Source organism: Spermophilus citellus (genome assembly GCF_964194105.1).
Source record: "Spermophilus citellus genome assembly, contig: SCAFFOLD_385, whole genome shotgun sequence".
Classification (NCBI taxonomy): domain Eukaryota; kingdom Metazoa; phylum Chordata; class Mammalia; order Rodentia; family Sciuridae; genus Spermophilus; species Spermophilus citellus.
The window spans coordinates 175,847-183,477 of record NW_027672972.1 but is presented as its reverse complement, the minus strand read 5'-3'; positions in this window follow the sequence as shown (position 1 = coordinate 183,477).

The window sequence follows — 7,631 nt, the reverse complement described above, 5'->3', positions numbered from 1 at the left end:
ACATGTGAGGTCCTGGGTTCAATCCTTAGCACCACACAAAAATAAATAAAAGAAAGGTATTGTATCCAACTACAACTAAAAAAATGTTTTTAATTGTTCTGCTTGAAAGTGTTCTCACTACACACACACAAACACAAACACACACAGACACACACACATATATGAGTGGGTGGATATGTTAATTAGCTTGATTACAGTAATCATCATTGTACAAGATACATGTATATCACATGGTACTTTTATTTTATTTTTAAGCAGTTGTTATTATACTAAGGTATTAAGACAAGTACAAAATAACCTTGTAATTAGGATACTGTATCAGTCAATAACAAAGGAAAGTCCACAACTTCCAGGGCTCAAAATTGGCCTCCTTGATCCAACCTGACTGGATTTACCTATCTATACTGACTGCCTGTGAACTGCTCTTTTTCTCTGGCAGATTTTAGAATTTTTCTTTGCTGTCACTTAAAATTTTATGCCTGTTAATTTTTATTTAATTTTTTCAACAATGCCCACTTCATAATCTCTGAGTCTTTTCACTCTCTTTGTTTTATATTTTAAAGCTACAAAAATTTCCCTATTATCTCTTTAAATAGTTCCTTCTATTTTGATTTTTTCTCTTTTTGAAAATGCTATTATCTAGATATTGATAATTATATTTCAATTCTCCTTATCTCTTAATTTTATTTTTGTGTTTCTATTTTTTATCTTTCCCTGTTCCTTTCTATGTTTTTCAGTGTGCTAATTCATTAAGCAGTTATGCCCATCCAATTTATTCCATCTATTAGGTTTTTATTTCTTGGTTACTTGGCCCTTTTTAAAATTGATTTGCTACTGCTTTTCGTCTAATAACCTCCATTAGATTTGCAAAATGACCAAGTAATTTCAAATTCAATTTATAAACATGCTTTCTGCCTTTTTCTTTTTCCTTTTTTTTTTTTTTTACACCAAAATATAGGCAATGCAAAGGTATAGCTGTAGTACTTATTATGATGTGAGGGGCCCAGTTGCAGCGCTCCCAGCCACCAGCAGAGGTTTCCCTCTCTCTGTTCTTGGATCCCCTTCTTGCAGGGCATCTTGCGCAGCTGCCTGGCGCGAGCTGCTCCTGCACTTGCTTCAACATCTCAACTGCTGTTACACAGAGGGGCTCCATGACACCGGAGCCATGTTACTTCTTGTGGTGCTTCTCACGGGACTTGGCGGGCTGCACGCAGGCCGCAGTGAGTGCACAGACTTGTCCCCCTCTCCCAGCCTGGGCTTCTGAGTGTGGACTGTGTTCATTTAGTGGGGAGGGGGGGGGCTCTCCCTTCCCATCCCAGATCCAGGCCAGATGTGTGGCTCCATGATCTCCCAGGAGATTTCTCCTTGCCTCTTGCTTCTACCAAAAAGTGAAACCAGAAAGGCTGCCTCTGGTGGAGAATATTTTCACTTCTCTGGGACAGAGTTCTTATGGGCAAAATGGACAAAACTGTGTCTCCCTCACCCACCTTCCCATACAAAATTCTGCTAATCACCATGAAGAAACTCAATGATTTTCTAATTTGGAAATTGCAGATTATTCCTATATCTGATAATCTACATGCTTTCCTGCAAATGACCTCCCTTTCTTAACCAGTTTGTTTTCTCATTTCTGCTCCTGTCACAACACTAATTTGGTACTAAGTACTTTAGCTCGCTGTCAAACTGCTGAATTGAGTGTGTGTGTGTGTGTGTGTGAGAGAGAGAGAGAGAGAGAGAGAGAGAGAATAAAACTTGAGATATTGACAAGAAAGGGTTTAGAAATTTGGAGATAAAATGACTAGAAAAAATGGTAGAAAGGAAGAGATGCGTAGATTATTTAATGTAAAGAAAGAAATGCAGAAATAGACTTAGGAATGAATAATGTAAAATCACAGGTTCTAAAATAAAATCACTTCTTTTTATTTTTAGAGTCACACAAAAGCTTTCTTTACACCACTGTTCCTGAAAGGATTTCATCAACAGATGCAAAACACGATCGAGAAAATAGAGTAATTGGGGATTATATAATTATTATATCATATTATTATATATGCAAATTTTATTTTTTCTTAGTTACACATTAGGATTCATTTGACATGATTATAAAAGCATGGAATATAATTTACTTGAATTATAAGAGGTCTCAGTACCAAGTATTTCTACTTTTTCTTCCCTCTCCTTTTTCCCCTGTTCTCTTCCCTCTATTCTACTGACCTGGGAATAATATTTTTAAACCTTAGATTATGTTAAGTTGCCTTTATAATGTGACAACGCTACTGCAGGAGGCAGAGATGACAGCTTGGAATAGTTTCACAGCAGAACATTTTGATGTGTGTGATGCATCAGACTTTATTTCTTTGAAGATGAAGGACTTTAGGGATAAGAATCCACAAATATGAAAATTAAGTGGGTAACAAAACTGAATTTCCCCCAAGACAGGATTAAGGTAATGTGAGTGAGTTGAATCATGAAATTTGTCTTTGGCATGTGTGAACTGGTGGGTTCTAAGTCAAAAGATAACAGTTGACATCAGGTAAGTGTACCCCCAGAAATGTAATGATGCAAAATAATGGGTGCTTTATTAATGGTTCAGAATCCTAAAGCCTCAGATATACACACAGGGAAGCAAATAAAATGGTTACATATTATTATTAATTCTGAGAATATTTTAAAATATAAGTACTAAACAAATACATAATTTAACATATATTATCTGTAAATCTTACTGAAATTTTTGGATACTCTTATTATAGATTGCTTATATCATTTCAATAGAAGGAAAACCATATTTTGTTCATCTTAAAAAGCAGTAAGTTATTATTTCATCTTTTCAAAATTTAATTCTTTGGTTTCTTGATTGTAAAATCTAGTTATGATTAGAATCATTTCAATTCAAATATATGGGTACCTATTGTATATTGGGTATTGAGCAAAGTACTAGGCAGAAAACAGAATAAAATATACATAGTCAAATGTATAGTTCAAGGAGATACATTAATAGAGAAAATTTCTATCATAGTATTTATTATGATAAATGTATAAGTAGTATTGTTTGGAAATCAAAGAAACCTTATTAGAAAGAGGTAAGAGATAACTTGTGCATTGAGAGAAGATATATAGCTAGCTATGTGAAGAATAGCAGTAGGAACAGATGCGGGGGTGGTGTGGACATTCCATATAGAGAGAAAGTCATTTACAAAATAAGTACATGTGAGATAGAGTGTTGTTTTTGTTTTTTGATATGCAAAAGGTCAATGTGAATTACTAAATGATACATTTTTCTGAAGGATAGAGGTAACAGATTCTGAAAAATAAGGTTGGAGTCTGTTTGAGGATATTGGGAGACAAAAATAGCTTTACTCATGTACTTGTAGAGTCAAATTGAGTCTTACAGGGGTGAAAAACCGAAGGTAGGGTGACTAATAACATAACTAATAGTTTAGGTGAGTGATGATGGTGCATCACCAATTATAGCACTGCAAAGAAAAATTCAGTGAACCTCAAGACAGATTTGATAGAACGATTGAGAAACAGTGGGGATCCTCAGATATAATTTAGTTGTTGCTCAAGTAAGTGGATAGCTTGTGATGTAACCAAATGAGGGATGTGAACAGGGGATATGAACAAGGGAGATATTTTTATGAGGAAAGAGTGAGTTTTAGTGCTTATAACATATTCCAAGTGGATTTTTCCTACTGGACAGATAAATATAGGCATAGGGATATAGATTTACCAGTAAGTGATAATTTGGCTATATTGAAATTTTTGATGAGAGTTATGTCTATGAACAGATTAGTGGCTAAAGTCTAAGCCTAGAGAAAGACCAATATTTCTGTGAAAGGTAGAAAAAAATGTAGCTAACATGGAAGATGAAACTGGAGCAGCCAGTGAATTAGGAAGAGAAGCAGAAGAATGAAGTGAATGTAAATTAAATGATTGGACTGAGTGGTCCTGATTTTCAAATAGAAGTCAGAAGTGGAATATGGCAGTGCATTTTAAATCTTTTGGATTTGACCTATACATTACTATGGATATTTTACAGAGAAGTTTCAGGGTGACTAATAATTGACAAAGAGGAGTATATGTGTTAGACTACTGATTTAGTCAGCTTTTTCACTGTTGTAACCAAAAGACATGACAAGGACAATTTTAAGGAGGAGACGTTTATTTTGGGGTTCACGTGTCAGAGGTCTCAGTAATAGACAACTGGCTCTATTCTGGCAGGGGTTGGTGGTGCTGAGGTGAGGCAGAACATCAAGGAAGAAGAGTGTGGGGAAGGAAAAAAGGTCAGACACGACAATTGTGAAGGGGGCAGGAGGAGATAGATAGATAGATAGATAGATAGATAGATAGATAGATAGATAGATATGGAGAGAATGCTATACTCACCATGGACAAATTATATATACTAAAGCCATGAACCCAAAAACCTACCACCATCCTGGCACACCCTACCTACCTACAGTTAACACACAGTTAATCCCTATTATGGCATTATTCCACTGATTGCATGTAAGACTCTCATAACCCAATCATTTCACCTCTAAGCTTTCTTGCATTGTCTCATACATGAGCTTTTTGGGGACATCTCACAGCCAAACCACAACAACTATTCTTTTGATAAAATTTGTTAAGAATTGAAAAATATAAGGCAAAGGGCCAAGGGAGAGTTATTTAGGATGTTATTACTTGAAATGTCATTACTTGAAAATGGCTTTTAAATTAGCATTGGGATTAAAAAGTCCATAGACAGGAAGAGTTTGAAATTATAGGACAGAGTCTGAATTTTTAGTAGATAGAATAGAATGGGATCTATAGCAAAGGATTACGGACTGCTTTAAATAAAAAGAAGTAATCCTTTGGAAGTGAAGGAGTGAGGACTGGCACATGGAGTGTTTCTGGAATGATTGATAGGAGTGGTGTTGAGTTTTTGAATGATTACTGAGAGGAATAAAAGAAAAATTTAACCAATATCTAAACAAATTTGGTGCATAGCTAAGCTTAGTTTATATGAATTTGTAGTGAAGCAAAACAAGTCTTTTAAAATTTAGTCGTAATGCTACATTTTAATTTTGAGATTCAAGAGTAATATATGAAATCAATGAATGATAAAGACAAAGATTCCAAAGTTCTATGCTAGAAATGGGGCCTACATGATTTTACTTTTATATGTTTAGTGATTTGTTTTTTCATGAACTTGCATTTTAGTATTATAACTCTAGTTGGAAATATTTGGAGAATAGTTTATAAACAGTTGATTGGCCAAACTTTGAATTCCTCAACCCATAGACACTTTGCATATGAAGAGTATGTTTTCTACTTTTCCTGTTTTGTTTGAGCATGTTTTTATTTTTGCCTAGATCGTCTTTATCTCCATCATCTCTTATTTATTCTTATGACAAAAATGGCACCAAACATTCTGAGCCTTTGTTAGCTCAGGCAAGTCTTAGGATTTTTTAATATGAATAAATATAAATGTCATACTGGGAAGTAAATTTTAAAAATAAATTTATCCACTTGTTTTACTTTATGTATTTTTGTTTTTCAGATGAACTGCAATTATAATGGATATGTTGCAGGTTTTATAAATTCTCTTGTGACACTCAACACTTGTTCACGACTCAGGTTGTTCATAATTTAAAGATATTCAATTTGCCACTCTTTCAATTACAAATTAATTCTTCATATATGTTTTCTCACTCTATAATCACCTTTATTTCAATTCCCTAAGGATGAATCAGAATAACTAATAAAACCGCATTGGGACCCTAGCAGCTTTGCTTCCTGATGAGAGGCTTTGTTGATACCAAAAGGATCTGCTGCTTATTGACTTTGATGAGTCTGGAGTTTAGGGAGTGTTGGTCTCTCCATAACTTTTTTAGTTTGCCCAAATTCTGTTTTTGTCCTTTTTAAAGTTTTTAAAAATTCTAATTTGTTATATATGATAGCAGAATATATTACAATTCATATCACACACATATAGCACAATTTTTCATATATCTGGTTGTACACAAAGTATATTCACACCATTCATGTCTTCTTACATGTACTTAGGTTCATGATGTCCATCTCATTCCACCATCTTTTCTACCCCCATTCCCCCTCCCTTCTCCTCCCACCCCTTTGACCTATCTAGAATTCCTCTAATCTTCCCATGCCCCCCTCCCAACCTCACTATGAATTATTCTCCTTATATCAGAGAAAACATTTGGAATTTCGTTTTTTCGGATTGGCTAAAACTTCACTTAGCATTATATTCTCTAACTCCATCCATTTACCTGCAAATGCCATGATTTTATTCTCTTTTATTGCTGAGTAATATTCCATTGTGTATATATGCTACACTTTCTTTATCCATTCATCTACTGAAGGGCATCGAGGTTGGTTCCACAATTTACCTATTGTGAATTGTGCTGCTATAAACATTGATGTGGCTGTATACTTCTCTAAGATTTCATCTCACTCGAGTCAGAATGGCAGCTATTGAGAATACAAACAACAATAAGTGTTGAGGAGGATGTGGGGGAGAAGGTACACTTATACAGTGCTGGTGGAACTGCAAAATGGTGCCACCAATATGGAAAGCAGTATGGAGATTCCTTGGAAAACTGGGAATAGAACCATCTTTTGACCCAGCTATCCCACTCCTCAGTCTATACCTATTTCTTAATTTTCTACAATAATTGCCAATTGTACAATGCCTTAGACCACTAGACAGTTTGGTTCTGCATGCAATCATTTTTAGACATGTAGTACCTTCAGTTCAGCACACATGAACATTAGGTGTCAGAGGAGAGTTAGTGTTTCAGAGAAAAGGGACCGAAGACTAACAGACCCTGCAGATTTGCTCCAAAAATCTATACACTAGAAGGGGGTCCCTCACCTGTGTAAGAACACAAATCCATGCCACTATGTGCTTTTGATAAAATAATTCAAAAATATTTGTAACAGAAAGCAAAATACGTTGTGATGTAGTAGTCTGTTTCTGATATGAAACCTCAAAGACCAAAGGAATAAAGTTGAAAAACAAAGGTGACATTTAAATCTTAAAAAAAATCATACAAAATTTTAAGATTAGGAAAAAAATCATACGAAAAAAGAAGAAAATGTACAGAACATCAAGGATTTGTGGATCTATGAGAAATATTTAAAACACATCATCCAGATTTTCACATGGAAGGAGGAAGAGGGCAATGTTAAAAATAAATATGAACTGAACATTATGATATTTGACAAAAGATATAATCTTAGGAAGCTGAGAAAACCTCAAACATAATGTACCCTCCAAAATCTGTCTGAGGACACATCATAAGTTATAGAAAACTAAAGATCCAGAAAAATATCTTTAGCAAGATATATAGAGAAAAACACACAACCATACACACTAACAAAACAAAACAAAACACAAAACACCCTTATCTCTAAGTGAAGAAAAAATATTTAATCAATAACAGATTTATCATCTGACATTTGGGGAAATTATTGCAAAATGTTACAATATTTTTCAATTGTTTTAAGAAAAGAGTTGTCAATGTAGCATTCTAAATCCTGTGAAATCTTTCAAAAAGAAATGATCTGTCACTAGCCAGAATATGCTGAAAAAAAATAGCTAATGGTAATTATCTAAACAG